The 14773-nt window shown below is 37.3% G+C and overlaps 1 protein-coding gene across 2 annotated transcripts in view; it reads left to right on the top strand.

The window, feature by feature from the left end:
- The first annotated feature begins 787 nt into the window (after positions 1 to 787).
- The window catches only part of epb41a (erythrocyte membrane protein band 4.1a), an 84478-nt gene continuing 70492 nt past the window's right edge, over positions 788 to 14773 (top strand). For both annotated transcript variants that reach the window (XM_081377528.1, XM_081377527.1), the window contains exon 1: positions 788 to 932. The gene's annotated coding sequence lies outside the window, so the exon portion shown is untranslated. The remainder of the gene's footprint in view (positions 933 to 14773) is intronic.

The raw sequence follows: 14773 nt of genomic DNA on the forward strand, positions 1-14773 counted from the left end.
ATTAAGGTTGCAGGGACATGAATTCCCAAATAACAGACTGACCACCTAAATGGGAAACTGGGCAAGGCATTAATATTGCCAAATGCACCAAGAGACATACTTCAGACTTTTTTTAACTGAAAATCTCTGTTATTGTAATAACAGCTGGCACTGACTTCTCAGGCTCTGTCAAGAAGTAGTTTAAAAAAAAAAAAAAAAAAAAAATATATATATATATATATAATTACAATGTAAAAACATGTAGCCTAGGCCTATGTACACAATAACCGCATTGTATCGAATGATCAGATTGTATCAAATATAACTGAAATGTTTGTAGGCTACATAGCCTATAAGTTAAAGACACATATAAAGTGAGACCAAATATTTACATTTTCAGTGGAAGAACAAGTTGCTTTTACTATCACAAAACAGCAGAACCTATTGTGTAAGTGTCTGAGATTAAAATCATCCAGTTGAGTCAAACACTAAACACCTTTTTTCACCTGAAATTTGCAACGCATTTGATATGGGAGATAAACTGTAATACGCTAAAAGCTGATCAAATGTTGTTCCTTTTTTAGTCAGTCATGCCTAATTTGGAAACAAAGTAGCAGCTGAAATTAAACAGTTACAAAACGAATCCAGTTTATCCCGTTTCTAAGTCTCCTTGGTTACGATGCTGCTGCAGCCTTAGCGCCAGGGACCGGAGCTCGGTGATCTCACAACTGATTGGCTCATGTCTACCTCTGCTCGCCTCCCATTGGTCGCTTTTACAAATACGCTTGGCTCATTGCATAGATAGCCCCCCCTTTTTACTAGAATCTATACAGCGTTTTAAAAAAAGGTTGGATAATTTTGTACATGGTTTTGCTTGTGTGATATCTGTGGAAAAGCGGTTTCAGGATATTTTGTTGTGGATTACTTATATCCGTTGATGAATTAAGGGAAAGGTAAGAGGGGAATCTTGCTGCTGGATTATGTATTGTGTGATGCTCGCGAGGACGGGAATATGTTGACATTTTTTTTTTTCACATTCGGCGCCATTTTCAGACATTCCATTCACGCGCACCTGCTCACGCACTATGATTATCAATATCAAAGCATTTTGATCGACAGCTGTCAAAACACTACAGACGTTTTAAAGTTATTGTCGATTGATGAGCGCTCTGATTTATTGTTTTATTTCGGTGCACTGTTGGCGGGCTGTCCGTATACTCGCATATGTTGGATAGTTTTAAGACACTCATGGCAAATGTTTTCATTTTTTTTATGCGCTTTGATTTAGTAACGTTATACAACAATGTACGTCAGGAAAGGGGTTCATTTCTGTGTAGTTTATGTCCGTTCGGTCGTGTCGTGTCGGGGGAAATTGTCCCGTGAAGCTGTACGTTATCAGAATAAAGCGTGTACTTAATGCAGGTGTATTTACTGTAAACAATATTATATTGCTATGTCAATGTTTATTACTAAAGATGGTTGTGCATAACGTGGTTATATAATTAGATAATCTGTCCTCAAATTAAAAGGCGCTCAAGTTGCCTTTCTTTCTTTCTTTCTTTCTTTCTTTCTTTCTTTCTTTCTTTCTTTCTTTCTTTCTTTCTTTCTTTCTTTCTTTCTTTCTTTCTTTCTTTCTTTCTTTCTTTCTTTTTGATTGAATCAATATTAGGCTATTTGATTTTACAGAATAAACCTGGCTGCATTACATCAACAAAATGTAAAAATAATAATAGTTTCAGATCAGATTTTGCACAGTTTCACTTTATACAGTGCATCATCAGTCTGTGTGAGAACTGCAAAGCTGATATTATGATATTTAGAGGCCCTGTGACACTGCAGTGTATTGTAAAAGTCAACAGATCATATGCTGTGACTTCTGGATACTTTGCATTGCATTTCATTCAAACCCAGAGGCCTTGTTATTTTAATAGCTACCTTCACTTTGTTTCTGAGGCTTTAGCCTCAGCTTGTGCCCATTCAGAAATGTTATGCAATCAAACCCCATTTATAAATTGGATGTGCTGTAAGCCTTCCTATGTATTTGTATAAAGAAAAAAAAAAAAGAGATGTGTAATAAAAAGCGCCTTTTCCTTTTGATTGAACGATGTTCTCTCTGATGTGATTTTCTGAACGCGCATGTTCTTTGCATGGTCTTTGTTATTGTTCTGCCATGCAGCAAAGGCACTCAGGAATATCTGTTTATCAGTGAATGCGAAGTAGGCACAGTTATGGTTCCTTTTAAGGTCTTTCCTGACGTGTGTTCTTGATGGCCCTACAACTTCTGCATATAATGCAATTCAGTCCAGATGGTAGTTTAACACACCACCAGGGTTCATCAGGGTGTGTGTGTGTTTTGCGCTGCTGGTGATTCTGAATTAGACATTCTTAGCAGAATTACATTATAAGTTCTTGTGTGTGTGTTCATTAGCCCATGCACACCTGTAGTGTTAATAGTTGAAGTGTTATTGTTCAGGGCCTCGGGTTTCTCATTGATCTGGGCTGCGTTTCTCAAATTTCTAAGTAGGCTAGATGCAACCAATGGTCTCTACGATCGAAAGCTCACAATGCTTTTGTGAAACGCAGCCCTATAAGTTGCAAACATTTTATTCCCCTAAATCAAGTTTCTTTGTACAGTTTGATTCATTTTCTTCTTCTGTTATGTTTTCAGGTTCTTCTTTTTCCTGTCTTTATGCTCTCCGTTGTGTCTTTCTGCTTCTGTATGTCTGTTTTATTCTCGCTGTCTCGAGTGACCACCCCCATCCGTTTTGTGTCCGTGGAGATCAGGTGCACTGTGGTGGCCTGTGCGACCATGTGGTCATTGATTGGTTTGATTGTTCTGAGTATATCCTCCTGAGCCCCAGCGTGTGTGCAAGTTTACGCCTCCTGAAAAGCCACTTACCCTTCGGTGGTCCCAAGAGGAACCTCTCAATCTTGTTAGTTTGGCCACATTTGGTCTGTCTATCAGCAGTTTGCTGAAAATTGGCTTCTTTAATTTGGTTTATCAAATCTTTGTCTTACTGGAAGCTTGTGTGTATTTAAATCTTGGGTCTTTAAAGGTAAATTGTGTAATTTGGCACCATTAATGGCACCAAATGGAATTACGAAAACTATTTTTCTGACTTTTTAAGGGGACATATTATACCCCTTTTTACAAGATGTAATATTAAATCTCAGGTGTGCCCAGAATGTGTCTGTGAAGTTTCAGAAAAAACAAACAAAAAAAAACAGATCATTTATTATGCCATTTTTGAGTGGAAGGAAAAACATGCTGTTTTCGTACATGTATCTTTAAATGCAAATGAGCTGCTGCTCCCCACCCCATTTTCCAGAAGAGGGCGGAGCCTGTACAGCTCCTGCCTCCGATACTCTGCCAAAAACTAAGACATCTGTTTGGATTTGATTATCATCTCTATCGCGGTCACGCTCATGTGACATTGCAGTTCTTTTCGTCATCATGAAAGTTAATTATCTGCATGTGTTTTAAAGCCATAACAGTTTAAACTTCTAACAGTTCACATCCAAAGCACACGCACAGAAAGCTGTCTGTCAGACGGCGCGTCCTGAGTATTAAACTAATTTCTCGTTGGCGCTGAATCCGCCGATAGCCTCGTAGGCAAGTGCGTCGACATGTAGCGCCGTCGTGCTTCGCCGTTGTGCTCGAACCTGAGTTCGAGTTCCGGCTTGTGGACCTTTCCCGATCCCCGTCCCCTCTCTCCCCTCACTTCCTGTCTAGCTACTGTCCTATTCTAATAAAAGGCAAAAATAAATCTTAAAAAATAAATAAATAGCCTAAATAAAATAAATAAACTGATTTCTCTTACACATCTTATTGCACTTAAACTGTCAAATGCACACAAGGTTATGTCAAAAACACACAAAGTTGTATGTAATGTAAACAGCAGGGAAATAAATCTCATGTGTACATTAGATCTGTGTATTAAAGTGAAAGCAGCGTAATATACAGTACCTACTGCTGTTAATATGAAAATCTGAAAATCACTCACTTCCCTGATTAAATGACTAGCTTTAATAAGAATACATTTCTTACTTGAATGCTGCTGTTAAATGCTCTGGCGAGGAGATGAACATGGCGGACGGTGTACAGCTCACTCAGGGGAGGAGCTAAGCTAATAGGGCAGATTGTCACCAGTCGTGGGCAGGGTACACTCACATAAGAGTAGGGGGAAATCTGGAACCGCTCGTTCGGAGAGACTGTTTATGATTTGTAGGGATTATAAAAAAAGGAATGGGTGGATTATTATTATTATAGGCTGGTTGTTTACACACACTGTAGACACACATCTGTGTTCAAACTGTAAGAAAATGTGAGTGGTGCTTACCTATACAAAACTCAAAATGCTAGGCTGTTGGTTGTGAGGGTGTTGCTAGGTTGTTGTTAAAATGTCCTGCATGGTTGCTGGTTACATAGGTTATGGACATAGGTTGCTGGTTATAATTACATGCGAATTATAATCAGGCTGCAGCGGGTTTTGTGTAGTAATGTAGAGCTAAAGTCTTCATGTCAAAGTATTCACATTATTCCTAGCGTAAGAACAGGCCATTGTAACTTGATTGTATCAAGGCTTCACCCACTTCCATTTATTTTAGCTGTCTGTTAAGCTGCTTAGTATTGCAAACTTTTAGTTGTTATTATATTATTTTAATTTATTAATGTAATCATAAACAAACTGGTTTGTAGTGCAAATTATTTGATCATTTACAGCATTTGGTTATTATTCCTATTATCTGCCTATGGCGGCAAATGAATCGGGAGTGTCCACACAATCACAGAAAATAGCTTACTTCCGTGAGCAAACAAAAAAATATTTTAAAACATATTTTCATATATGTGTTTCAAAATGTATATAAATGGCCAAAAATATAGCCTACTACTAAAATAGATTTTCTATTTCCTTTTTTAATATATTTATTAAACATATTTATAAATATATTTGCAAAATGCGTTTACCTAAAATGTATTTTATGGTTGGAAATGCATTTGCATTGAAATATTGGAATATTTTAAATATATCCTCCTCATGCAGCACTGTTTACTACATATATTATTAGCATATTTTTTGGCCTGAAAAAATGACTGTAATGGAATAAATACAGCCCTTTAAAGTATTTAAAGCTCTTTCTTTCAGATCAATCACAATCAATCTTCAATTAATGCCAAGCTACAGTCACATTATCTAGGTTTGTAAGTTTGACTTTATTTTATTCGTACTAAAACATTTATATGACATTTTAAAAAGACCAATTATTTTGTTTGATCGACTGAAACATAAAGTGTATGTAAATGTATTCAGGAAGTCAGCCTGCTAATAGCTTACTTACAGTCTCAGCATGTTTAAATGTAAAAAAAACACACACACACAAAAAAAACACACTTAAACTTTAATTGGGCAAAAGATGATATACCGTCTCCATGTTTCTAATTTCTATAGTAATGTAAATCGGGTTTGCTGAGGCTGGAGTTTTCTGGGTCATTCACAGCTGGCTTCTGTCCTTGAGCACAGGGTGAGCAAAAACCGGGTATCTAAAGATGGAGACCAACACGACAGTGAGAGCAACAACAACTGACAGTGAGATCCAGATGCTTGCTCTCTCTACATTAGTACATTGGGGGGAGAGAGAGAGAGAGAGAGAGAGAGAGAGAGAGAGAGAGAGAGAGAGAGAGAGAGAGAGAGAGAGAGAGAGAGAGAGAGAGAGAGAGAGAGAGAGAGAGAGAGAGAGAGAGAGAGATTCTCTCTAATCCCGCACAGGACCCCGATTAATTTTAAAGCTGCTTTCCAGTCTTAAGCTCACTTTCTGCATCCAGTTACAAAAGTGCACAGCACTTAGGCTTTCTACTACACTGTTTACTCTGTCTTTCAATTGTTTACTGTCACCGTAGCCCCAAAGTGCCTCTGTTAGTGTGGCATCAGTGGTAGGTATGAATGAAGAAGCAGCGATTATGAGACGATGCCTCCAGAGGAAGACATTTTGGTTGCGTACCCGAGAAGAGCCAAAATTGCATGTGCATTTTAAAAGAATAGTTAATCTAAAATGAAAATTATGCTCAGTACACTCTCATGCCAACCTCGAAGAAAGACATTTCTTAACTTGTATTACTTTTTCTTCATTGGTAAACAAAATCAGATGTTTTGGAGAATGTTCACATTGCTTTTTTCCACATAATGAAAGTGGATGGGGGCTGGAGCTGTCAAACTCCAAAAAAAGCTAAACTTTTTCACAATAGTCCAAATAATCTGAAGTCATACAACAGATTTGTATGCATTATCACAAATATCATAGAGGATATACCGTTACTGTGATATAAAACTGCTTGTGTCTGTATTTTTGATTTTGGTCTTAAAACTAACCTCTGAACTGAAAGTGGCGGTTTTGTGCCACTGCAGGTGTGAATGTATTTGTGTGTGTGTGTGTGAATAAATGTAATGTCACACAGAGCTGTGCACATCTGCCTCTTGTGAGGTTCGCACTTCCCATTTTTATGCCCATTCAGCAGTTCCTGACCCTGCCAGCCAATCAAAAAGCAGCATTCCAGTGCTGAAGCTGTTATTGCTGGGGATTTAACCTGAGATTTCCAGCACTCATCATATTCTCTCAGTCTCACATAGGGCTGTACTGCCCTAGTCGATTAGTCGATTAGTTGGTCGATACGTTCTGGTTCGACCAAAATTCTGATTGGTCGATTTTCTGCCGCGTTTATTTCATCAGTTTTGCCGCGCTGAGGCGCGCTCATTTCATCAGGTGGAAAGCACTAACTGCTAATGGGGGTGTTTTCAGAGTACCCTTGTTTCACTGTAACAGTCTGTCTTCAAAACACCCCCCTTGTTTTCACCTTTTTTGGATTAGTCCAACCCAAGAGAGAGCGTCGAGCATAGAAGGTTTGATGCTGAATATTATTTATTTAATTGTGAGAGCGTTTAATAGTCAGTCCTCTTCTAACATGTCAACAACAAAGAAATCGACAGTGTGGCAGCATTTTGTTAAAATTGATAACATGAAAAAGGTCGAATGCAAAGTTTGCAAGCAACAGTTTTCCACAGCTTGACGACAAACATGACATATCATCTAAAAGTGGTAACGTTAAGCTCACTTGTCTGCGTTAGCTTGCCCTGTCTGTTTTGAGTAGGCTATATGAACATATTAGAATTAGCATATTTCAATGTTTTAGTGTGATAACCTAACTTTTTTATTTTTTATTTGGAGCCTAATGCGCAATTGTGCTGTGCTGTTGGTGTGTTAGTTTTGAGCCTAGGATGCTTTATTTTTCAGTTATGCACTTTATTTCGTTTCTGCTCTTGATCTGGTTTGTTTAATAAATATTATTTTTTTATTAAAGTGGACGTGCCTTTTGTGTTTATTAAGAGTAAAAGCTTTAATTTAATATTAATAGTCTATTCGTGTCTCAGCTGCGACGCTGAGCTCATGTTCAGCCTCGCTCGGTGCGAGGACATGCACGGTGAAATGATAGCGTCTGACAGTTATAACTTATTATAACATATGACAAAAATAATTGTCTAAATTATGTTGCATATTCCTCAACAGTTCTTGTGATGATATCACTAGTTGACAACATAGTACTATTTTCGGAAATCATAAGCTATGATATTGCGCAGGTGCACGTGATGCAGCGCCGTCAGAGCTGACAAACTCGAGTGTCAGACTCATTTCAGTGCAAAATAATTAGGTCAAAAACGATTTAATATACTGCAAATAGCCTACTAGTTGTTTATGTTTATTTATAATTCATTTAGGCGGACAACAAGGCTACCAAGTCCTGCGCAAAGTGCGCATCTAATTAATTTAACGGGGTTTTTTTCTAACGTCATTTTTAGTCGATTTTAGTCGATTTCTAGTCGAAAATTTCAGGACTTCGGTCGACCAAGATTTTCTTTGGTTGAGTACAGCCCTAGTCTCACACTCCCTTAAGGCCCATTCACACCAAGGACGATAATTATAATGAGGGTCAAAATTTTTCTTTTATTTCAATGAAATGAATGTACTATATTTTAGTTTGATAATGTTTTTCATTTAACATTTTGTATTTTTAAGGGATTTTATGGTACTAAATTATATTTATGCTGTATTTATAATCCATTTATTCAATTTTTGAGCCTATACCTGAAAAAAAATTCCAACTTAAATTGTCGTAAATCTTGAATGATTTTTAGAGCACAGACTTAAAGGGGTGGTTCAGGATTTTGGACATCGGACCTCATTTCCAAGTTAACCTGGGTGTTATTTATCAGTCGAGACTGATAAAATTTTCACCCAGTCCTCCCAGTTGCATAGTTCGCCGGTGCTAGGCTAGCGTGAGTCAACGGTAACTGCTAGCCTGCCATTAAAACAGTTTTACCCACTCCACAGTACACCAAAAGCAAATAAATTATAACGCCAGACTATCGATGTAAATGTCTGTTGAGAGAATAATGTTAGAAATCAAAAAACCCTTTCATCGCATTGCAATAGTTATACTTTGTTCCCTGTATTTATTAGCACCTACAGAAGCGGCGGAGTGATATTACCTAGGCAACCGAGACTACTACTAGCTAGCTAGGCGTCCCGACTGTAGTCCGCTTCTGTTCTGTGTTTACTTTTCGGCGCAGTACTAACCGGAGCAAAGTAAAATTTCGCCGCTGCTGAGAAACAAGTTCCTGTAAATGTAATGCGATCATTGAGATGCAAGAGTAGTTTGATTTCTAACATTATTCTCTCAACAGACATTTACATCGATAGTCTGGCGTTATAATTTATTTGCTTTTGGTGTACTGTGGAGTGGGTAAAACGGTTTAAAAAGTTACAGAATTTTACAATTATTGTTATGAAAAATGCACAAAAATACTATTTAAATTTTTCATATGAAATATATATTTTAAAAAACACGTTTTACTATAAAACTGCAAGAAAATCAAAGCCATAATTGTAAACAAACTGTGTTCCAAATTTGAGCTTGATATCTAAAAAAAAAAAAAAATGCTTTTAGGAAGATTTTGTTTGGCCGCAGTACCAAAAGTTTTCACTAGGCTAGATGAAATTCGTCTCCCATTCATTTCCAATTCAGTATTTTTTGACCGCGAGAAGCACAAAGTGTGACTATTTTTTTCAGGACCATTTAACCTTTTCGAATCGAATCATGTCCATGATTTTTGTTTTGTTTTGTGTTCACATAGCAAGTGCCAAAACCTTTTCCAAGTTTCATACCATTCTGATGAAGTAAAATAAAAAAAAGTAAAAAAAAAACAACGTAAAATTGACCGAAGAGTACCAGAGAGTTAAAAAAACATGGCGATTTTTAATATTGATAATACTGAATGCAGCCTATATATTTTTTGAATTCCTCAAATATGAGAAACCATTTGTTCTGCTATTTTAACCTCTAATAAATATGTCATAAACACATGTTTAAGTTCAGCTTAAAAGCTGTGTCATAGCATACATTTAGGAGCACACACAGTTATCTAATGACAGTTGAATGTTGCACAAAGTGCTGTGGTTTTATTAGACATTCCCCCGGTTGCATTTTACAACTATTTGAGCAAATGCAGACAGAGTGACAAATCATTCATGAACGGCCATCACTAATACGCAGCCTCTTCATGTGATTTTGCTTTTCTGCATTGGTCATCGAGCAGTTTCTTCTCTAAAAGGTTATGGCACAATAAATTACTCTTTTTATCACTACCACCACAGGAAAAATTGCACATTGCGGGGGGAATGGAAAATGTTCAAATGTTTGTTTTTGAAAGACAGATCTGTGTGTCTGCTAGAACATTTCCACTTAAATCTCCAAATTAGCTTAATGTTCGTAAATAAAAGTGAGTATAGTCTAGAAGTTTAATGTTGGTCTGTTTTAAATAATGCCCTTTTCACAAGATATTAAATAAGTCTTTGATGTCCCCAGAGTGTTTATGTGAAGTTTTAGCTCAAAATACCCCACAGATATTTTTATGTAGCATTTTAAAGTTGTGACTTTTTGAGGGTGAGCAAAAACGCTACGTTTTTTTGTGTCTGTTCCTTTAAATGCAAATGAGCTGCTGCTCCCAGCACAGGGGGCGGAGCTACAACAGCTTGTGTCCTTTTACCTCACACACACATGCCCTGAAAATTTTAAAAACTTTTAGCCTTTTATGTTCAGACCGGAGTCAGAAAGATGGAGGGACTCAAGAAGAAGTGACAACATGTAGACAACATTTCTGAATGGTTAGTTGGTGAATTTATGTAGCTTATGTGTAGTTATCTTCAGTCATTGATTAGCATATTCTGTCTTGATAATCTATATATCGTGTTCTGGGGGCGGGGTTTATGTAAACTTTAGGGTTGGTGATGTCACTAGCCTGGGAGGAATGTTGTGTAGTCCCTACCAGCCGTTTGTTAGTCCTTAAAAAGCAGTTTCTTTAAAATAAAATATCTCCCTTTGCTTTGAACTTTGAGCGTCGTAACTTTGCAGATGTTGTTTATGCTCAAACAGCAACATTACACACAAACTGAAGTTAGAAAAGTGAAATCATTTTCAACCACCCCTTTAATTAATTACAGTGATGCTAGTATATTTTATTTTAGCTATAGAGCCCAACCCTTTCCTCCTCCAGAAAAGAGCAGCCCTAGCGTGAAGATAAATGTGTAAAGATAAACAGTCATGATGTGTCAAATAAAATCTGATATTTGGTGTTTGTGAGAGTGGTGATGATGAGGATTGCTTTGAGTCAATAAGTGTGTGTATTCCTCTATAGAGGTTGTCGGTCAGGTCAGAGGCGAAGGGTCTCGCATATGTCCACTTTTCACAGTCTCTGAGAGGCCAAAACACCCCACACACCATCTGTCGCCGCTGCACCATCTGATTTGTGTGTGTGTGTGAAAGATAAGGATGATGGCCGTAGATGTGTTGTGGATGTTAGTGTTTCCTTCTGCATTTTGGTGTAGAAACGTTTTTCAGTTTGAAATTGCTGGTAAATTTAAGAAATAATAACAGCAAAATAGCACATTGAATTAAACATTACATTTTCATGTAGAAAGACTCAAATATATTTTTTGTTTTAAAACATACTCTGATAATCTTTATTTAACAACTTTAATAACTTTTTTTTTTTACAGTGTGGGATCTGAGTGCAGTGATCTGTAATAAACTGCAAGTGTTGCAGTGAGATATAATTGAATGAGTGTGTGTGTTTCTGCACTTGATGCATAAGAGGATGATGGTGTGTATGTGTGTACCTGTGTGTTTAGGTGAAGTGTAAAGGGATGATGTTGTGCGTGGGCACTGGGCAGGCCTGTGTTGATTTTAAGGATGATGTTGTGATCTGTGTGGATAATTTAGAGAGCTATAATTAGATAAAGCTGTGTGTGTCCATTAGCAATAATGGGATAGTTGTGTTTTGGTTCACATGGTGCTCACATGTGTATTTTTAAGAGTTAAAAGTGATGTTATTTGGATAAGAGAGCTGTGTGGTGTATTGATGGATGGCAGATGCAGCAGGAAGATGGATAAGTGTGTGTGTGAGACATTATGGGGAAAAAATGCCCTAATATTTTGGTCCCCATGAAGAAAACAGCCTATAAATCATACAGAATGATACTTTTTGAAAATTGAAAAGTCTCCTGTGAGGGGGAAGTCTTCTGGTTAGGGGATATAATATACAAATAAACATCATTATGGAAAGTCCCCATAAACGTGAAAACCCAACACGTGTGTATGTGTGTGTGTGTGTGTGAGAGAGAGAGGGGGAGGGGGAGAGAATGTTAAAGAATGGATTAGTGTCAGTGCAGTGGTGTTAGTGGCCAAACAAGAGAGAGAGAGAGAGAGAGAGAGAGAGAGAGAGAGAGAGAGAGAGAGAGAGAGAGAGAGAGAGAGAGAGACACATTTGAGTTTGTACAAAGAGTTTGTAACATTAATTATTTGATCAAATATTTATTTATTATTATAATATATTTTATTATAATAAAAATCTGGAGTGGACTGGAGTATAGTTAGTATATTTAATAATTTTATTTACTTAATACATTTTAATTTAAATATGATAATATTTATTTTTAAACTATTTTTACTAGGCTACATTAGTAACATTTATTTATTTTATTTATTCATTCTTCATTAATATCTTTTATTTATTATTACATACCACATTATGTCTACCGATACCTTATTTGAACTTTTCCTGATTGTTGTCTGACGTTCAGAGAGGGTTCAGAACTTCAGCGTGTCTAATGTGTCTCTGTTTCAGTTCAGTGTGTTTGTTTCTGTCATTGTTGTCTCAGTGAATCTATGCCGTCACACCCACGGCCCCTCCTTCCTCCACCCCGCACATTAATAGCGCCCGTACAAAAGCATTGTAACACAAATGCATGTAGACAGGCCTCATATTGGCGGTGAACAGGATATTAGGGGTGTGACAGGGCCTGTAGAAAGGATGACGTTGATTTGGGGGAGATATTGGACGGCCTGCGGGAAAAGTGTGTTTGCAGTGTGTTTGTTTGCTGTTATGTCACTGGAAGCTTCCAGACATCCACACACCCTGCTCACCTGTTCCTTCAGGCCATGAAAATGAGATGGCTTCTGTAGAATTATAGCCTACCTCTTTCAATGGACACAGCGCGGAATACAAGACGGTATAGGTCGTAAAATGGGCTCTGCACCTGCTGGTCTCAAATCAGGAACTGACGCAAAACAAAACTAGATCACTACCATCATTATTAACTGAGTTATTTACACTGCAAGCACCCGATGTGGAGCGTTGCAACATGCATTCAACTGACAGACACCCTGTTGCTATTAGCCCTATTATACCCTTATTATACCCAGCCTTTTATAATTAGTTACACACAGGTTGCAAACGAAATCTCATACTACCCTACTATATAGTAGGCAAAAATCCATAAAACAGTAATAGAATAGTGCCCGTATAACCTACTACTTCCGGTGAGATTCTGAAATGCATATCCAATGGACACTTTACTGTCCCATGAGGCCATGGGAGAGGATTTGTGAATGGCAGGGAAGCGATGCAAATAGTGCTGGTATGTCCAACCCAATCTCACAGCAATTCGTTCAAATTTTGGCTAATTCGTATGAATTCATTCAATCTCACTCGTACAAATTTGTAAGATTTTTTCTAAATCGTACATATTTTACGAGTTGCCCAATTCGTATGAATTCGTACGAATGACCTACACCTGACCCCACCCCTAAACCTACCAATCACTGGGGTTTAGACAAATCGTACAAATTCTTTCGAGTGAGGTCGTACAAATTCGTACGAATTAGCCACCTTTTACTCACTCGTTATCGTGGAATTGGTCTTGACATTGCTTTGGTAGGTCACAAAACAATGTCGACATGATGAATGTTGTACATAGAGAATACATTCACACATTCATTCATACTAAATAGCATAAAACATATTTTTTAACAGTCATAAATTACATATTTAAACGAAGTAGCCTACAATGTGTGTGATTTCGGATTTTTTTTAACCTTGATTATCTAGCATACCCTGTTCTGAAATATTATTTTATTGAAGTGACATTGATTTACATAACACTTTATACAATACAGATTGTTTCAAAGCAGCATCACATTAATAAACAAGAAAATAACAGTGTTAATGTTGTACAATTCATAAATTATAAAATTAAGCTTAATTTTTGCTGTAAAGCAGCTCTACAGAAAACGGTTCATAATTCAGCTAAATTTAGTTCAGGGTTTCAATTCAGTTCAGTAACTGTCAATGTTGCAAAGTTCATCAATCAAGAAATATGTTCAATACAGCTATAAACAGCTCCACAGAAGACATTATGTGTAATTGTGTGTCATTATTCATCTCAAGTCAGTTCAATGTTGATTTAATTCAGTTCAATAAGTGTCAATGTTTTAAAGTGTCATTATCCAGCTCAATTCAGTTCAAATTTTGTTCTCACCCGATAGTGTCAGTGCAGTTAAATTGATAATATTACTGAAGTTTTCAAAACTCGTAAACCGAGATCATCAGGTTTGTTTGCGGGCAGGTTGCTGTACTCTGTGTGTCATCATTTGGCCCTCAGGTCAGTGGAAACGTGGGCCGGTTCTAAAGGAGTTTCGCAGATCCCCTAGCAGAGCACTAAGTGTGTGCATTTGCTGTAGGGTCAGTGTTCATCTACACTTTTTTCTTTTTTTTTTTGCTTTCATTTGTGCAGCTGGATGGTTTTGTCCTAGTTGAGCAGGTGGTGGGTATCTGTAGTTTAGTTGTTGATGGCTTTAAGTAGATAAAACAAGAAGTTTAGAAGGTCCCTTCCTGTTTGGGTTTATTTCAGGATGGGAGGTGTAACACTTTGCATTTGGCAATCACAGACACCTGCACTCTCTTAATAAGGAGTATTTCATTGTGTAGTCAGTATGAATGTGTTTCTCTATTGAAGAGACTGAGGGAACACACACAAACATGTTGTTTTTCATAGAACCTGACCCTCACAAACCTCAAAACTAAGTTCCTTGACCTTATTTTTATGTTGATTTCTTGAGAATAAAGTAAATGAAAGATATCTGCTGTAAAAGGGAGGTTAAATGCATATTAGTGCCAGATTAGTTTATTAAACACTCACACAAACACACAGCCATTCTGGATGAATGGGACTGTCTTCTTTAGTCCACTGTGTTTGCTCTCTGTCCTCAAGAGACAGCTTGTGCTTAAACTTGAACCCTCATAATGAAGCTTTGTAATTATGTTGCTAATGAACGGGAAATAATGATGACTGAACAGCAGACCTGTGTGTGAATGTGTGTGGACAAAAGGATTCAATAGGAAGCTAT

The sequence above is a fragment of the Scardinius erythrophthalmus genome, assembly GCF_964197995.2.
Source record: "Scardinius erythrophthalmus genome assembly, chromosome: 10".
Classification (NCBI taxonomy): Eukaryota; Metazoa; Chordata; class Actinopteri; order Cypriniformes; family Leuciscidae; genus Scardinius; species Scardinius erythrophthalmus.